Raw genomic sequence first — 20,644 nt, 5'->3', positions numbered from 1 at the left:
ATTTTTTCTTTCGCAGCCGGCTCCCTGAGAGCCTTGTGCGTTCTTTTCCAAATGACCTTCAAGCCAGAAACTGAATGCGAAGGGGGCGTGGGAGTTCCTGATTCAAAGGAGTTGGCCCGAGGATGGAACCCATAAACATTGAAAAAAGGTGAAGTTTTAGCGGCAGAATGATAGGCGTTATTATATGCGAATTCCGCAAATGGAAGGAAGTTGACCCAATCATTCTGTAATTTGGACACAAAACAGCGAAGATATTGCTTAAGTGACTGATTGAGTCGCTCGGTTTGTCCATTTGCCTGCGGGTGAAAAGCAGAGGTCAAACTGGTTTTGATTTTGAGAGCCGTACAGAACAGTCTCCAGAACTGTGCCACAAACTGTGGACCCCGATCAGATACAACATCGGTGGGTAGTCCGTGGAGTCTAAAAATGTGCTGTAAAAATAGCCCAACTAACTCCTTGGCGGAGGGCAACTGTTTGAGAGCTACAAAATGTGCCATTTTGGAAAATCGATCCACGACGAACCAGATGACTTGACACTGGGAAGAAACAGGTAGAGCCACTATGAAATCCATAGCCAAGTGTGACCATGGCCTAGACGGAATGGAAAGGGGTACAAGTTCTCCTAAGGGCCGTGATCGAGGAACTTTGTGTTGAGCACAAACTGGACAAGACAGCACAAACTCTCTAGTGTCCTTGGCCATACCTGGCCACCAGAGGACGCGGGAAAGGAGATCCAAGGTCTTGGTAATCCCTGGATGACCTGCAATCTTTGACTCATGTAGTTCAGAGAGAACTTTACGATGTAAGGGCTTGGGGACAAACAACCGACCAGAGGGAGTTTGGGCGGGGGCCTGACTCTGAGCCTGACGAATCAGACTCTCCAAGGTCTGACTGACCCCTGCATGAATACTGGATGCTGGCAAAATGGAGACCTTGTTGGTCCTGTTCTCGTGTTGAGGAAACATCGCGAAAGGGCATCTGCTCGGATGTTCTTTGAACCTGACCTGTACGAGATTATAAAGTTAAACCTCATAAAGAACAGGGCCCAGCGAGCTTGCCGAGCATTAAGCCTCTTTGCCGTTTCAATATATTATAAGTTCTTATGGTCAGTAAGAACTCAAATCTGGTGGACCGCCCCTTCCAACCAGTGACGCCACTCGTCAAAGGCCCATTTAATGGCCAGTAATTCCCTGTTCCCAACGTCGTAGTTCGTTTCTGCCAGGGAAAACTTCCTGGACATGTATGCGCAGGGATGAAGTTGCAGAGACTCGGGATCTCTCTGGGATAAGACTGCTCCGGCCCCTACCTCGGTGGCATCCACCTCTACTATGAAGGGGAGATCCGGATCTGGATGTCTCAAGACTGGGGCTGAGATGAAGGCCTGTTTTAGAGCCTGAAAGGCCTGCTCCACTTGGGGAGACCATTTGGATGGATCGACCCCTTTCTTTGTTAGCGCAACCAAGGGCGCTACTATGGAGGAAAAAGAATGGATAAAGCGCCTGTAATAGTTGTCAAATCCAAGGAATCATTGGATTGCCTTCAAATTGGTGGGTCGGGACCATTCCACGACAGCCTGTAGTTTTTTTGGGATCCATCCGGAATCCCTCAGAGGAAATGATGTAGCCCAGGAAAGACACTTGAGACACCTCAAACTCGCATTTCTCAAGTTTTGCAAACAACTGGTTCTCTCTTAATTTCTGCAGAACTTGTCTCACTTGATCTCTATGCGAGTTCACATCCCGGGAAAAAATCAAAATGTCGTCTAAGTATACGACCACGAATCGACCCAAGAAATCCTGGAGGACGTCATTAATAAGATCTTGAAAGACAGCGGGGGCGTTGGAAAGACCGAAAGGCATTACTAGGTACTCGTAATGCCCAGATTGGGTACTAAAAGCAGTCTGCCACTCATCACCTTCCTTAATTCGGATAAGATTATACGCACCCCTGAGATCAAATTTAGTAAAAATGGTGGCTGACCTTAATTGATCAAAAATTACCGAAATTAAAGGAAGAGGATACGTATTTTTAACCGTGATTTTGTTAAGGGCACGAAAATCAATACAAGGCCTGAGAGAGCCATCTTTTTTTTCCACAAAAAAGAAGCCGGCACTAAGGGGTGATTTTGAGGGTCGGATGAAGCCCTTCTTGAGGCTTTCCTGGACGTATTCCTCCATAGCCTTGGTTTCGGGGATAGATAAAGCGTACAACCTCCCTTTAGGCAGAGGAGCATTGGGAATTAATTTGATGGAACAATCATAGGAACGATGTGGGGGTAGATTGTCTGCTTTTCCCTTCGAGAACACATCAGAAAAATCTATATAAGGAGACGGAATCTCGGAAAGAGACATTGCAGCTTGCACCAACGGGATGTGGACACATTGTTCAGAGCAATATGGACTCCAACGAGCAATCTCTCCAGTACTCCAATCTATGACTGGGTTGTGTTTTACTAGCCAAGGATGACCCAACACAATGGGTACCCCGGGCAAGAAGTCAATAAGAATGTAATTTCTTCAGCATGACACAACCCTACGGTATGCCGCACTAAAGGAGTTTGAAAAGAAATATCCCCGTTGGACAGCACATTCCCGTCTAAACCCCGTAGGGTGATAAAACCATTGAGCCTGAGAAAAGGAATACCAAGATTACGAGCTAAAGAAATATCTAGAAAATTTCCTGCAGCGCCACTATCGATAAAGGCGGTACCAGAAAAATTATTTTCTTGGAAAGAGATACAACAAGGAGCTAATAAAGAATCGTGAGAGGAAAAAAGCTGAAGGCCTAAGTGAACCCTCTCAGCGTTTACTTGGCCTGGGCTTTTACTGGTCTAACGGGACAACTGCGGAGAAGATGTCCTTTGCCTCCACAATATAAGCAAAGTCCGGCACTGAACCGGCGGGCTCTTTCTTCAGAGGAAATGCGAGTCGCTCCTATTTGCATAGGTTCTTCGCTGTCCTCGGGGACCAAGGGAACAAACGGAAGTGGACGTACCTGTGCCCCTCGCTCAGACCTTCGTTCGCGGAGGCGGCGGTCAATACGAATGGCCAACTCCATAAGTTTATCCAGAGAGGTGGGTACCGGGTACTGGATGAGGCTATCTTTAATGGCATCAGAAAGCCCACAACGGAATTGACTCCATAAAGCAGAGTCATTCCAGCCGCAGTCATTAGACCAACGGCGGAATTCCGTACAGTAAGCCTCCGCTGGGTCCCTTCCCTGTTTAAGGGCCCGGAGATGGGTTTCCGCAGATGCTTCCCTGTCAGGATCATCGTAGAGAAGGCCCAGGGACGTAAAGAAACTATCTACAGTTGCCAAGACTGGACTGTCGGCCAGGAGACCAAAAGCCCAGGTCTGAGGATCCCCTTGCAGGAGTGACATAACTCAGCCCACTCGTTGAGATTCGGAGCCGGAAGACCGAGGTCTGAGTCGGAAGTACAACTTACAACTCTCACGGAAGTTGAAAAAGGCCCTACGATCCCCTGCAAAACGATCAGGCAAATTAACTTTTGGTTCCTGCACCCCTGGATCTGGAGATCGAAGTCTCTGCTCTTGAGAAGTAACTTTCAAAGATAAATCTCGCACCATCTGAGTCAAACCCTGGACCTGATCTGAAAATGTCTGAGGAGTGGGATTCATCTCCAACTCGGACTGACTGGTTGCTATATAAAAGGAAATTTATATAACCTGTATGGCCGGTTATAATGTTATGACGTCCGCCTGGACACGGGGTAGAAAACTGGAGACAGGAGTCAGGCGTGAGCCCGTAGCCGGGACCGCCGGTCAGGACGGCCACAGCGAACCCTACTCTGACTCTGTTGAGTCCCCCGGGCAGATGACAAACCCCTGCAGGTACTAGACTTCACCTGTGGCCGCCGCGTTCGAAGGAGCCGGTTATGCCAGCTCCAACCCCGATGCAGCTAGGTCTTAGGATAAGACAAGGGGAGAGCAATCGTCAGGGGGTAGCTCAAAAGGATGGACTAGCTACTGGGCCTGGCTGGGAAAACACCCCTGACTACCGGCACCTGGCCAAAGACGGGAATGTGACCCCGTCACAGACACAAGAGACAGATGGGGAGTCACCAAACAAAGGGAAACACAGACACAAATCCCTAAAGCAAAAACCAGGACGGAACCGGGGGACCTACCTAGAACGGAACTAAAATGGCAGGAAATGGGAAAATAAATGTAAATGACTGGTAACCATAATAATGGCGAACTGCCAAAAATGCAAAAAGCAAGAAAATAACCAGGCTCCAAAGGAGCACTTACGTGACCAAAGGCTGGGAGGCAGAGCGGGGCAGATCCAGGCACCAGAGAAGCTGAACCAAGGCAGCTGGAACGAGTGACCAGGAGCAGAATCCCAGACCGGCAGGAGCTTCAGCAGAAACTATAACCGGCGCCATGTTGAGTGGGTTCATCCCTTAAGAGGGATAGATCCGCCAATCCAAGGCCGCCGTGCCACCAGCCCCCAGCCTGAATTGCGTTCAGGTGGCTGAACGCGCGCTACGTGCCTCGGCGTCCCCTGTTGCCCGGCAACCGCTAATCGGCTGCAGGGGAACGCCGAGCACTGAATGACGCACTCCCCCGCCGGGCGGAAGTGACGTTCCGCCATCGGGTGGAAGCGCTATGCGGGCGCTCGGCTGAGCCGGGCTGAAGTGCCCGGTGCACCTTCTGTGCACCGTCCCCCGGCCGCCGGCTGTCCGGCGTCCTAACACTATGCGGGCACTCGGCTGAGCCGGGCGGAAGTGCCCGGTGCACCTTCCGTGCACCGTCCCCCGGCCGCCGGGTGTCCGGCATCCTAACAGTTGGGAGTTGTTATCCCAAGAGACCCTCTCCTGTTTCTATTCCACTATCTCCCAAGCGATCTGGCTGGAGGAGACAAATACCTCCTGGGGCATATCCTGATCGCCACAAAAGCTGCCATAGCCCAGTTGTGGAAATCACCCGAAATCCCCAATATATTAGTGATTGAAAATAAAGTGCACAAACACTTTATCTTTGAAACGACAGATTGCAATTGTTCCACTTTGGCCCCCTCTATACATGTTAAGTGGATTAAGTGGTCCACATATAGGGCCTTATTCTGATCGGTGCGTACTTTCGCTAATTCTTACGTAGCGGTCCGCACACCACACTGTGCGGACATCGTCCGTAGAAACGCCCCCCGAGCCTCCGCATTCGGACGGACTCACTCTTTAAGAAGAGGGCGTTTGTACGGACGACATACAAACCTTGCGTGTGCGGTGGACATGAACAGATTCTGCACGGTCTTACAACGTAAGCACGGTCTTACCGCGTTAGAACGGACGGGAACCTGGCCGTACACACCGATGCGGTGTATTTACGCTCAAATCAACACTATTCTCATAAGACCCAAATCTGTAACATGACCCACTTATGCAATTAGGCTACCTCATTCAAAAGGGATTGTTTTTAATGGTCATCTATTATTTATCTAATTGATAATTAAACACTTTAATACCACTTTAGATTAACCCTTACATCATGCTAAGTTCACCACATTCTTTGTATGCATATTACATCATCAATTATTCTTCACCTGCAAACACACACATACACATCAACACACTATGTACATCTTTACATTACCCTTCACTTTCAACCACTTTTATGCACTAAACCCATCTATATATACTGTATATCCCTTTTGCACCTTACATAAATAAACACCACTATTTATACTTATATTTATACTTATACTGTAAAATTATACAATAACACACAGACCACTTCTAACTTTTATGAGAAACATTTATTAACATGTAACAAAATAAATAAACGAACGTCTTCAGACCAGGAGGTCGCACACATTCTTCACCTCTTCTGCCATGTGCAGAAGGTGCTGGCGCAGTCTGAGGAGGGCCCCTCTCAACCCCTCGCCTTCTTGCCTCTGGTCATCTGTGGGCATGTTAAAGGGGGATCAACATTAATTATGCTATTCAGGTCGACCTTGTACAGTCAATCCTAAGTACCTACAGCATGATAAATCATACATACAAACAATTACATAGGCAATACTGTTTGTAATGGTAAAAATAAATATGGGCCCACACACACATACACACTGGCTTACACTACTGAATATGTGACTGATAAAAATCTCCTGCCTTAACACTCACCAATCTACTAGAAAGCTACATCCAATACAACATGCCACATTTTGCCATACATATATACCTGCATGTCACTGCTTAATAGCTAAACTGCATGATAGATAGATACATAGATGGATACATAGATGGATGGATGGATGGATACATGGATGGATAGATACATGGATGGATAGATACATGGATGGATAGATACATGGATGGATGGATGGATGGATGAATACATAGATGGATGGATGGATAGATACATGGATGGATAGATACATGGATGGATAGATACATGGATGGATGGATAGATGGATGGATACCACATTTAAAGGCTAGCCTAGTCCCTCTACCCCTTACTTCCTGAATCATTGTCACATTGCCAGATAGGTGAAACTGCTGCACTAATCCGCTTCCTTACACCAAACCATTTCTAAAGTCAATCCATCCTACAAAATAGCTTTGCAAAATACATGGCAACAACACGGGCCAACTGGCTAGAGGGGGGCCCAGGGGAACTGCCCACTTGTCACTCCATTATAAATCACGCCTGACCATACTCCATTGATGTTTTATTTGTGCTTGTATAGAAAGGCCCTCCATAAATAAACACTCATCACCTACGTGAGCCTCCAGATTCCACGTTTTTTGCTTGGGCCTATAACCCCTAAGTGTGTCTGTTGTAATCCACTTTTGTTTATTAATTAATAATTGAGTAAAACACACTAGATTCACCAGTGGTACCTAACAAATAGTACTAACACCAGTTATTAATGATGCATTATGTTTACCTACCAATTCCTTCTTCCACTAGCACCTCACATGCCTCCTCCTCGTCCAATCCCTCCGAGGCCACCTCCTCCTCGGCCTCTTCTTCAATGGCCACCTCCTCGGCCACTTCTTCAATGGCCTCCTCCTCGGCCACTTCTTCAATGGCCTCCTCCTCGGCCACTTCTTCAATGGCCTCCTCCTCGGCCACTTCTTCAATGGCCTCCTCCTCGGCCACTTCTTCAACGGCCACCTCCTCGGCCACTTCTTCAACGGCCTCCTCCTCCTGGCCCTGCTCACGGGCCTGTCTTGCACGGTCACGTGCTGTAAGAAAATTCAAAATGCAGAGTGTTAAATAAGGCACATGATTTGTTCATTCATCATGCAGGCCAAAAAATGACATATTAGACCCACATTACAGCATGTCAAACATGAGGTACCACACACATAGAGTATGTCATGGTTAACTCATGATCAACCAGGTTACCTTATAGCCAAAAAAAAGGTCATGGAAGCATTAATGTACAATTGGCCATTTAATGTGTAAACACTTACATCGTGCTATGCTGGCCCTTATTTCCTGGAGCTTTTCTGGCTGCCGACGCCTCAGATCAGACCATCGCCGCTCCAGCTGGGCGATGGTCCTGCGCACCTGGGTGCACGCGAATATGCGCCTGCGGCCAGCGGCATACGCCTGGCGCTTCTGGCGGTTGGTTATCAAGGGCCCGCACGCCCCAGCCGGAGACCAGTGCCCTCAGCTCCGCGGCAGAGAAGGGTGCTGCTCTACCATAGGCCGCCATCTTAGCAATGGCACAATTCAAGCAATCATGTCCTGTAATTGGTTGTTCAGAGTGATATTTGGTATTAACTTTATTGTTCATTTTGTCATTAACAGCGTGTATGCGCCACAACAGACGGCTAACCCATTGCATCGCCAAACCACACTTGCTGTACCTTTGCATAGTTGAGCAGACCATGCCATTACTTAGTATATCCTAAACAGACAGGGTGAAAGAAGTTTGCAACCCATTATATATAATCTATTACATTCACCAAACATGGGTGAAAACAACAGGTGAAATAGTCTGCATCACTAGCCATTTACACCTAACTCTACAAGGTACTAAACAGCTTTATTATAGTGAAAGCTATACAGCAGAAACATAGCAAATAGTGCAAGACCTTTTCCCAATATTAGGCCATGGTGCCATGTGTACACTTACCTTCTACTGGCCCACACTAGAGATGTGGAATGAAATGTACCTAGCATCAAGCCAGTATTTGGACACCTTTCACATGTGCAGAAGGTGCTGGTGCAGTCTGAGGAGGGCCCCATTTGGATGCAAGCACTGATTACTATTGCCTGAGTGGTGGACTGGATTTACATATGGAATGGTTAGTGTCATTTGTAGTACATACCAAACAAGTGCACAGTACAAATGGACATTCACATATACATTTCATGTCTGACCACAGTTTTAGTTGGTCATTGGTGTACAAATCTGCAATTAGCTACTAAATTTTTTTCCGCTGGTAGGGGCGTGGCCTATGCGCCGCACGGTCTACGCTGCCGTACGGAACGCGGCCGTACGGAACGCAGGGTGTCGCTGATGTACGCCAATTACAGAAATAGGATATAAAGGTGTGCTAGAAAACTGCAATGTTGTTGCAAACATGGCTGGCTCACAATATGACCAGGAGTGCCAGGATCTTTTGGAACGCATGGACTCCATCACCTCCTATGTGCCCCTCAGCACAGACCAGCCAGGGGCAGATGAGCAGGCTGCTGGGCCATCCACATCAGCCCAAGCAGCAGCTGGCCCATCTTCTGGCTCAGCAGAATCATTGGGAACACAACAGGTGGCTTCCCAACAGAGTAGCCTGGCCAGCACTTCAAGTACAGCGACAGGTGGCCGTGGCCGAAATAGGCCAACGGAGGAACCAAGCAGCAGAAACATGGCATTCGAAGCGCAGGAGCTTGACATCCTGGTACCCCGCGCACGGGATTGGATCGAGTGTCCACAGGACAGGTTGACACACACAAGGAGATGGAAGATTTGGGAGGACATAACTGCGGAGATTAATGCGGTGGCTCCACAAGTTCGTGAGACGGAGCACGTTAAGAAGAGGCAAGTTCATGTGTAGAAGACCAGTAATGTTTAAAATAGATTGGAGTTGGGAAATGGCCGGTCGCGTTGCTTGGAGCCACAAACATGTTTGCCATGTCATGTAATCGATAGTTATTGTAGGGTGAGTGTGAATGTATCTTCTAAGGGTTGTTTTTATATTTTCAATGATTGTAAGTTGTATGTAATGAAGCACATGTTGTAATCTGTTGCAGATTGCAATGGTTGCTACAGCAAACATGAGGTGTGACATGTAGTAATATGTAAACTTTGATTGCAGGTGGCACGACTTCAAAACCAACCTCAAGAAGAAATTGACCAAGCGGTGGGAACACAGCCACACCTCTGGGGCTGGCCCCATGCCAGGAAAACTGAAGCTCACCCCCCTGGAGGAGATGGCAGAGTGCTGCATTGCAGTAGAGGAGGTCCGGGGGGTGAGCACCATGGATAGCGAGTCCCCAGCGGAAGTCTTTGCTTCTTTTGTTGAAGGTAATTATTTGCCATGGCATAAGTAGTTGCTCCTAATTTTCTTGGAATGTGTTGTAATTGTAATTTTCTCTTTCAGCAGCACCCCCACCGCTTGGTCAAGAATCTCTTGAGGAGCTGGCGGAGTCTGTGCCACCTGCCACCAGTGCCAGGCACGTGCAGCAGCAGCAGCCACCGGCCGAGCCCGAATACGACAGGTGGGGGCAGGTGCTTGGCCACATTCAGCAGCAGGGAGACTTGGCATCAGAGCGGATGCGTAGGACCGAGGAGGTCATGCAGGGTTTGGTCAGCACCCAGCAGACAATAGCTGGAAGCCTGCAGGCTATGGCTGAGGCCCATCAGGCCATGGCTGCAAGCCTGCAGGTGCTGGCAGATCATGCCCTGAGGCAAAATGACCTCCTCCTTCACCATAATGAGCTTATGGTGGAGCTAGTTTCCAGCAATAGGGTCCTAATGTCATCCGTTTCTGGTGCATTCCCACCAGCAGCACTCCCTGCTGGCAGAGGGGGAACACCATACCCCCCCTCACCAGCATATGCTCCACCTGGCCCACCATCCGACCGTGGCCGTGGCCGAAGAGCTGCTGCACGTGGCAAGGAGCCTACCAGGGCCAAACGTGCACGCAAATGAACTTGTGTCCGCATTAATCTCCACCCTTATGTCTTCCCAAATCTTTCATTGAGCTGTGTGTGTCAGCTTCCTGTGTTCAATCCCGTGCAGAGGGTACCCATATTTGCCCTCGTTTCGAATGTCATGTTTGGTTCCCCTGTTGGCCTCTTTAGGCTAGCATTACTGTCTGCTGTACTTGAAGTGTTGGTGCTATACTTTTGTTGTGAAGCCACCTGATGTTTTCCTAATGATTCTGCTGTGGTTCTGTATGTCACAAATTCATTGATTTATTATATATTATTTTTGTACAGTCCTGGCATGGTACCTTTTATTTTGTTATGGTTTCCATTTTTTTTTTTATTGTAATAAATGAATATTTTTATCCCCAAATGTGTGGTTTAATTGTTACATGTAGAAGTGACATGTCTATTTGTATTAGCGATAGTAAGTTCTGTCCATTGGTTGCAGTGTAAAAGTGTGTGAAAACTGCAGCATATATGTGTGTGTTTAGTAATGGTCCATTTAAGCTGCAATGGTTCCAATTGAAGCAGTGACAAGCGTGTAATTAATGAGTAATGAGTAAAGGAGTGGATTGTATTGTGTTCAGCTGACATTGGTTGTACTGATTAGGCGTTCCGATTGCCTAGCGCATGAACGAGTGGTGTCCGCAAAGCAATACTTGCTTATGGACACCGCATATTTCTTGGCTTTTTGTTCGCATGCATTCGGTGTGCTGTCCGAATGCACGCCTACCAAAATAAGTGCACTCCCTCGTGTCCGCCCATGTTTCCGCCCAGTTTAGCCCACTTTGAAAGTACGCCCCTGTGTAGTTCCGAATGACGCCCATAACACACCCATATTTCCCGAGTGAATGCGGTGCACATTTCTGTACGGTATTAGTGAGTACAAGTACGGTGGCACATGAGCATAGCGTTCCCCACGCATGCGCAGACGGCTAAAAAACGCCATCCGAAAGTATTCGGAAATTTACGCATCGACCAGAATAAGGCCCATAGGGAGAATACGGGTCGTTCAATCACACAAACTGGACCTGTCGATCTATCCTCCCTCAGATCTCCTAGCTCCAGCTCATGTACCTCGGCCTTGTAATTGCCCCTCTGATTGTTAAGTAATACATTGTTATATGGATTGTATTTCATTGTACACCTGATGTATCCCCCCCCAATCCTTTTTTTTTCTGTACCCTTCTCCCCCCCCCCCATCCCCTCCAGTACAGCCTCCATACATGTTGAAATGTTTCAATTTATCATATGCTGTTACTTTCAAAAAATAATCTTTCTCGAAAAAATTTAGTGTTAAAAAAAAGAAAGGGATACGGTCGTATTGTCAACCCGACTTAGGTCGACAGTCATTAGGTCGACACCGTTGGGTCGACAGGCAACAAGGTCGACAGGGTTCTAGGTCGACAGGTGTCTAGGTTGACATGGTTTTAGGTCGACAAATGTGTTAGGTCGACATGGGTTCTTTCACAGTTTTTTTTTGAGCCGACAGGCGATATTTCATGCACTACCATCTACTAGGGCGTGGTGGGTGCCCGAAGCATTGTGAGCGAAGCGAGGGGCTGCGGTTGAGTTCCAACTGTGTCCATGTCGACTGTGTCGACATTCGGGTCAAAAAACAGTGAAAAAACCCATGTCGATCTCGCAACCTGTCGACCTAACCCATGTCGACCTAACGCATTTTTCGACCTAAAACCATGTCGACCTAGACACCTGTCAACCTTCACCCATGTCGACCTAGAACCCTGTCAACCTTGCTGCCTGTCGACCCAACGGTGTCGACCTAAGTATGGTCGATAATACGATCCACACCCATTTGAAAGATGGTAGTACACTATAGTAATACCAACTTTCCTCAGCAACGTCACCTGTCTTCAAACACTGGTACTTATTGATCCACCTGTACATGTTTGCAAGATATATATACTGTATATATATGCAATGCATTTCCAAAGAGCCATTTAAAGGGGGTATCCCTATAAGGAATCTGTAGCATTTTAGTTGCTGGTGGTCTGTAGATGGACGCTGCTCCTATACACAAGTCTGTAAAATGAGAAAGATATAAAGGTTCATCCAGAATGCCGAGCGTTTGATCTCAAAACAGCATTCAGAGAAAAATACATCCATTCCAAATATATTCTGGAGGCAGAAGCTCCTGCAGGGGGACCAGACGCTTATTTAGCACTGACGTTTTCATAGCAGCAGTGACTGAAATGCACCATGAAGATCGCTCCTCGCATTATCCCGTTTCCCCATTGAAGAGAAGGCAAAAGAGTCATTGATCTGCGAGTGCTCTCATCTCAGAACCATTAACCTCCGTGGATGTCTCAGGCAGTGGACTATTGCTGCAGAGATGTACAATCACAGTCAGTCATTTACCAAACAGTTGATAAACTTGATAAACACAGAGAAGTCTCAGTTTGAGTGACAGGAAGGCAGCGTTTAGGGGCGGAAACATGGTGTTGTCTGGGTGTTTTTGTGAAAACGCAGGCGTGAACGGGTGTTTTTTTGGGGGGGGAGGGTCAGGGCAGACCGCATGGATCTGAAAAAACATGGATTATTACTTCTGTGTGGGCAGCGGCATTCTGCTCCCGTTCCATCAGCGATCCATGCTCTATTAGACCCAATGGCCTAATTCTCCAGTGATCGGAGTGGGGCTAATTCGGCCCTGTTCCGATGTTTGGGGGTCTGCATCTGTGCAAATGCATATTTCCACATGTGGAGACCCGGCAACGAGCAGCTTTGGCGATTTACACACTCGCTGGGCTGTTCCATGCGGGGAGGGAATGGAGATCGGCCAGTGTTTTATGGGCGCCCCCATGGAAATGGTGGGCGTTCCCATTGGAATGTAGGCGGGCCGATGACTTCTGGGGGTGGGCGGCTGATGTCACATGACGTCAATATGCTGGGAGAGATCTGTGGCGGATCCCCATACCAGCGCCGCGAAGAGAAGCAAACGGCACCTTTTAGTGCATCGAGAAATGCGGTAAAAATCCTGAACAGAGGGGTTATACAGCATTGTGCCCTTAGTGCATCCTAGGATAGGACAGGAATCAGGAGAGCTAGTGATGTCTCTGTCCCCTTTCCCCTTACTCTGGCTGTGTATGGGTGCTGTGCATCTATTTAGAGCAATTTGATGGGAATACGTCTGCCTGCCTCTGCCCCTGTAGTCTCCTCATTATAATGACCTGCTGAATGCTCGATATGAAAGTGATGAGGCTACAAAGAGCCATTCATAATACTCAAAGTTCCCAAAGTTTCATTGAAATTTCTTTGCATTCTGGAGGTAGAAAGCTCCTGCAGGGGGAACAGACGGGATTTTAAGATTGACTTTCACAGCTCAGCGGTGACTCAGCTGCAGCATGAAATACGCTCCTCGTATTACCCAGATTATACTGTGAGGGGAAGACAAACACTCATTGATCTGCGAATGGTCTTACGGCAACCAGTCAGCTTTGTAGATTTCTCCTGCAGTGGGGTTAGGAGGTGTTTGTGTGTACAGTTATACAAGCATACAGTACATGCATACATACATACATACATACATACATATATACAGTACATGCATACAGTGCATTCCTACAGTACATGCATGCATACATACATACATACATACATACAGTACATGCATACATACAGTGCATCCATACATACATTACATGCATACATATAGTGCATCCATACATACAGCACATGCATACATATAGTACATACATACATACATACAGCACATAAATACATACAGTACATACAGCACAAAGTACATACAGTACATGCATAGATACATACATACATACATACAATACATACATCAGGGTTGCCGACTTTTAAATGCTCCTCTCCGGGAGAAGCCCGGAGAGGAGACTTTCCTTACCCGTTCGGGGGGCGGGGCTTGACGGTGATGTCATTAAGCCCCGCCCCCACTAGGGAAATAGTAGAAATTACAGATATCCATGAAGGGGGCGGGGCTAAAATTACGCGATTGTGCCATTTTAGCTCCGCCCCCTCTTCTGAGACCCGCGGATTGCGGCATTTACATGCCGCGATTCGGTGGGTTCAGGGGGGTCCCCCAGATTCCGGGAGGGTTGCCCACCCTTCCGGGGGGCCGGGAGGGGGACCCGATTTTCGGGAGACTCCCGGGAATTCCGGGAGGGTCGGCAACCCTGACATACATACATACAAATATACAGTACATACAATACATGCAGGGCCGGTGCGACAGTGCTCGGCGCCCTCCTGCAAACTATAATTTGCGCCCTCCCATACTTTACAAAGGTATAGCGTACACCAAAAGAAAGACGTGTGGTCTCCCAAGGAAGGGGCGTGCCCACAATAGTACTCCCATTTCAAATTACACCACACAGTAGCACAATCTTATTCACATTACACAGCACCAGTGCCTTAACTAGACATTAGTACCCTGTGCCAGAAAGGGAATTGATGACTGCCCTTCCCCCACAGACAAAACAGGAAGAGTGCATGTCGAAGGCACGCAGAAAAAATGTAGGAGCGTGGCTTCATGGGAAAGGAGCGTGGCCATATAAAAGTACCAATAACACCGTAATGCCCATTCCCCATTATGCTACGCAACGTAATGCCAATTACACATTATACCACACACAGTAATGCCCATTATACATTATGCCACACATCATGATGCCCCTTACACAATATGTAGCACACTGTATTGCCCATTACACATTATGCCACACACCATAATGCCCATATGAAATAATAACACACATTATGCTACACCTAATGCCCTACAGTGGTATCGCTGCTTATAAAAAATGCCCACAGTTGCCGACAGTAGTAGCACTGCTTATACATAATGGCCATACCAGTTGCCGAAAGTAGTAGCGCTGCTGATACATAAGCCCACACCAGTTGGTAACAGTAGTAGCACTGCTTATACATGATTCCCACAGTAACCAACGGTAGCAGCGCTACCTATACGTATGCCTACACCAGTTGCTGACAGTAGTAGTGCTGCCGATATATATGCCCACGCCAGTTGCCGATGGCAGTAGCGCTACCTGTACATATGCCCACACCAGTTGCCAAAGGCAGTAGCGCTGCCTGTACATATGCTCACACCTGTTGCTGACAGTTGTAGTGCTGCCTGTACATATGCCCACACCAGTTGCCAACGGTAGTAGCACTGCCTATACATATGCACACACCAGTTGCCAACGCAAGTAGCGCTGCCTGTACATATGCCCACACCAGTTGCCGATGCAAGTAGTGCTGCCTATACATATGCCCATTACAGTTGCTGACAGTAGTAGTGCTGCCTATACATACGCCCACACCAGTTGCTGACAGTAGTGCTGCCAGTACATATGCCCACACCAGTTGCCAACGGCAGTAGCAATGCCTATACATATGCCCGCACCAGTTGCTGACAGTAATACCGCTGCCGATACATATGCCCACACCAGTTGCTGACAGTAGTAGCGCTGCCGATACATATGCCCCGACGGCAGTAGCACTGCCTGTACATATGCCCACACCAGTTGCCAACGGTGGTAGTGCTGCCTGTACATATGCCCACACCAGGTGCCAATGGTAGTAGCACTGCCTGTAAATATGCCTACACCAGTTGCCGATGTAAGTAGCGCTGCCTATACATATGCCCAAACCAGGTGCCAACGGTAGTAGCACTGCCTATACATATGCACACACCAGTTGCCAACGCAAGTAGCGCTGCCTGTACATATGCCCACACCAGTTGCCGATGCAAGTAGTGCTGCCTATACATATGCCCATTACAGTTGCTGACAGTAGTAGTGCTGCCTATACATACGCCCACACCAGTTGCTGACAGTAGTGCTGCCAGTACATATGCCCACACCAGTTGCCAACGGCAGTAGCAATGCCTATACATATGCCCGCACCAGTTGCTGACAGTAATACCGCTGCCGATACATATGCCCACACCAGTTGCTGACAGTAGTAGCGCTGCCGATACATATGCCCCGACGGCAGTAGCACTGCCTGTACATATGCCCACACCAGTTGCCAACGGTGGTAGTGCTGCCTGTACATATGCCCACACCAGGTGCCAATGGTAGTAGCACTGCCTGTAAATATGCCTACACCAGTTGCCGATGTAAGTAGCGCTGCCTATACATATGCCCAAACCAGGTGCCAACGGTAGTAGCACTGCCTGTAAATATGCCCACACCAGTTGCCAACAGCAGTAGCGCTGCTTATACATATGCCCACACCAGCTGCCAGCAGTAGTATGCCCACAAGTTGCTCTGCCCTTCTGTTCCATGTAGCCATGCCCCATCCACCACCTAGCCCCATCCCCTATCCATCACTGCCGATAACCAGGTGATTTAAGGTGCCTGAGGGAGCTCTGTGCTGTCGGTGCTGCTGCCTGTCATGTGACAGGAGCAGCAGCAGCCAGCCCGGCAGCCACAGAGGACAGCAGGGGATGCAGGGCTGGGAGAGCCCTGAATACATGCATACATACAGTACATGTATTCAGTATATACATACTTACAGGGTCTGTGCCACCACTAGGCAGGTTTAGGCACTTGCCTAGGGCGCCGGCCACTGGAGGGCCGCAGGCCAGCAGCAGGAAAGCTACCGCAGCAGAGGAGCAGGAGAGCCAGAGGTAGGAACTCACAGGTGTTTGGTGAGTGAGCATCGCACTCCCCCCCCCCCCGAGCAGCACAGCGGCCACACCGGGGGCCCCCCCAAGCAGTGCGCCGGCAGCATTGCCCCCCCCCCCCAGCAGTGCGCCGGCAGCATCGTACTCTCCTTCCTTTCGGCGACCGGGCGGCCAGGCTGCCACATCGCGCCCATACATACATACATACAAACATACTTACAGTACATGCATACATACAGTACATGCATATATACAGTAGATTTTCACTGATTACAGAAACAACAAGAAAGAAAGACCCCCCCCCCCCCAGTACATACATACAAACCTCTATGTATTAACAGTTACTTATATAACGCAAGTATTTAGTGTTTTACAGAGAACATGACAGGGTATTGTCTAATCGCTGTGCCCAATTATCCCCCCACAAATGACATAACTCTCTTGTTGGATAAAATTGGCCACAGCAGCCATCTTTATTGAAACAATACAAAATTAACAATAATCAAAACATTCCCCACGGAAGGTGGTCCCCGAGGCCCTCAATAAATCAATCCACACCTCTAAGCACTTCCAGGAGTTGTTACCCCCAGCCGATAGCGATTGGCTCGAGGGCACCAATTGTCAACACCCAGTGCTCATTAATTAGCCTCACCCAGGGGAGTCCAGCCCCCTCATGGGGCCCTCCCCGCCGCATAATTAAGCCTCAATGCCACCAACCTCGAAGACCCCCCTCCGCACAGGCCACTGTGACAAAAGACAACCTATCAATAATTCTTCCTAAAAATTATAAAATTAGGGAGGGTGGGTGGGAGCTGTTCAGAAAAATCTCCCAGTGACCCCTATTTCCTGCCTGCACTCTGCTTATATACCCTTACTACACCCCGTTAAGCCCCTCCCCCTATGACCCTCTCCTTAGACACCCCTTCTATGACTGTCCAGCTAGTCAGCTCCCTACAAACCCTGTCAGGGGAGCCTACCCCCAGGCTTTGCCTCCAGTCCGGCTCCTACATGACAGGGTATTGTCTAATCGCTGTGCCCAATTATCCCCCCACAAATGACATAACTCTCTTGTTGGATAAAATTGGCCACAGCAGCCATCTTTATTGAAACAATACAAAATTAACAATAATCAAAACATTCCCCACGGAAGGTGGTCCCCGAGGCCCTCAATAAATCAATCCACACCTCTAAGCACTTCCAGGAGTTGTTACCCCCAGCCGATAGCGATTGGCTCGAGGGCACCAATTGTCAACACCCAGTGCTCATTAATTAGCCTCACCCAGGGGAGTCCAGCCCCCTCATGGGGCCCTCCCCGCCGCATAATTAAGCCTCAATGCCACCAACCTCGAGGACCCCCCTCCGCCACCAAGCACGGGGTTAAGCCCTTGACCCGGGCAGCAGCATGCCCCGCATGCCCCGCCGCTCCAGGTCCAGACCCACGTGACGCCGGATCTTCTTGCACGTGGGGGGGGGTTCCCCCCGCGCGGAGGGTTCCGCCTGCATGTTGGATTCCTCCCAGACCTGGTCCTGCGGGCGGAAGGTGCCCGGCCCGCAGCCTGGCCTGGAGGGTCCCTGACGGGGCTCCTAGAACGGCGCTGAACCCTGGGGGACACGGATGGGCTGAAGCGCTCCGGAGGCCTGGACCTCCGAGGCCGTGCGCCCGCTGGAGCAGCCTCCTGCGTTGCTGCTCCCAGTCCCCCCAGCAGACCTGACATCTGCTGCTGCAGCCACTCTGTCCCTCTGGTGCCTGCTGCCTCCCTGAGGGCAGCCAGCGCTGCAGATACCTCAGCATCAGCGTTTGGGGAAGCCATGGGAGATGCAGTGCTGCTTAGCTGTTCAGAAAAATCTCCCAGTGACCCCTATTTCCTGCCTGCACTCTGCTTATATACCCTTACTACACCCCGTTAAGCCCCTCCCCCTATGACCCTCTCCTTAGACACCCCTTCTATGACTGTCCAGCTAGTCAGCTCCCTACAAACCCTGTCAGGGGAGCCTACCCCCAGGCTTTGCCTCCAGTCTGGCTCCTACATTCCAATAAAATGAAGAACAGCCAATAATGATTAAGGTGACCTGAATCACCCCACATATACAGTATGTATAACACTCTATTAATCTAAAATGGGCCACCTTCCCTGTCACAGCTACATGTGTTATATACAGGGTGTAGCTACCATAGGTGCAGGGAGTGCAGCTGCTATGGGGCCAGAGCTGAGAGGGGCCACCTTCCCTGTCACAGTTACATGTGTTATATACAGGGGTGTAGATACCATAGGTGCAGGGAGTGCAGCTGCTATGGGGCCAGAGCTGAGAGGGGCCACCTTCACTGTCACAGTTACATGTGTTATATACAGGGGTGTAGCTACCATAGGTGCAGGGAGTACAGCTGCTATGGGGCCCAGAGCTGAGAGGGGCCACCTTCCCTGTCACAGTTACATGTGTTATATACAGGGGTGTAGATACCATAGGTGCAGGGAGTGCAGCTGCTATGGGGCCAGAGCTGAGAGGGGCCACCTTCCCTGTCACAGTTACATGTGTTATATACAGGGGTGTAGCTACCATAGGTGCAGGGAGTGCAACTGCTATGGGGCCAGAGCTGAGAGGGGCCACCTTCCCTGTCACAGTTACATGTGTTATATACAGGGGGTGTAGCTACCATAGGTGCAGGGAGTGCAGCTGTTATGGGGCCCAGAGCTGAGAGGGGCCACCTTCCCTGTCACAGTTACATGTGTTATATACAGGGTGTAGCTACCATAGGTGTAGGGAGTGCAGCTGCTATGGGGCCCAGAGCTGAGAGGGGCCACCTTCCCTGTCACAGTTACATGTGTTATATACAGGGTGTAGCTACCATAGGTGTAGGGAGTGCAGCTGCTATGGGGCCCAGAGCTGAGAGGGGCCACCTTCCCTGTCACAGTTACATGTGTTATATACAGGGGTGTAGCTACCATAGGTGCAGGGAGTGCAGCTGTTATGGGGCCCAGAGCTGAGAGGGGCCACCTTCCCTGTCACCATTACATGTCTTATATACAGGGGTGTAGCTACCATAGGTGCAGGGAGCGCAGCTGCTATGGGGCCCAGAGCTGAGAGGGGCCACCTTCCCTGTCACAGTTACATGTGTTATATACAGGGTGTAGCTACCATAGGTGCAGGGAGCGCAGCTGCTATTGGGCCCAGAGCTGAGAGGGGCCACCTTCCCTGTCACAGTTGCATGTGTTATATACAGGGTGTAGCTACCATAGGTGCAGGGAGCGCAGCTGCTATGGGGCCAGAGCTGAGAGGGAATTCTCCCATTTATTTAAACTTGCAACAAAATTTACAATATATTACAATAAATAAATAAATAAATAAATAGTATTTTACATCTCAACACAAATGAAATATTAATACATAACATAGATGAATGCAAAACGCAATATACCAAAGGATACATCTACCTAATAAGCAAAACAACTATAAAGAAATATATATAGTTATACACATGAACATTAACTTTATAAGCACCTCATCCCAATATTTACATATTTTGCAAAGGAAAACTGAGCAAGGCTTTTTAGATCTATGCAAAACCTGTTCCATTTCCAAAATCTACAGGATGTGAAAAGATAGAAAGTTCCAGCTAAACCTGGAAAAGGATTTCTGCCACCCACTCAAGGGGGTTTCAGGTGGCCCGACCAATTGGACCACCTGACAGCATCCACCCTTTTCCTGTCTAGATCCATCATCCTCTCCACCTCGTGTAGAATCAAATCCACCACCACTTCACAAGGAAGGATTTTATCCTTTAGGGAAACCTGACACCGTGCCATCCATGTGTGGTATCTAACTACTAAACTGACTAAATAAATTGTGGTCAAATTAAATACACCATATCTTCTGAATGCTCCATAAGCCCACTCT

This window comes from Crinia signifera, chromosome 7 (genome assembly GCF_055691185.1).
Source record: "Crinia signifera chromosome 7, ASM5569118v1, whole genome shotgun sequence".
In the NCBI taxonomy this organism is placed as follows: Eukaryota; Metazoa; Chordata; class Amphibia; order Anura; family Myobatrachidae; genus Crinia; species Crinia signifera.
Note: the sequence above shows the minus strand (reverse complement) of the source record.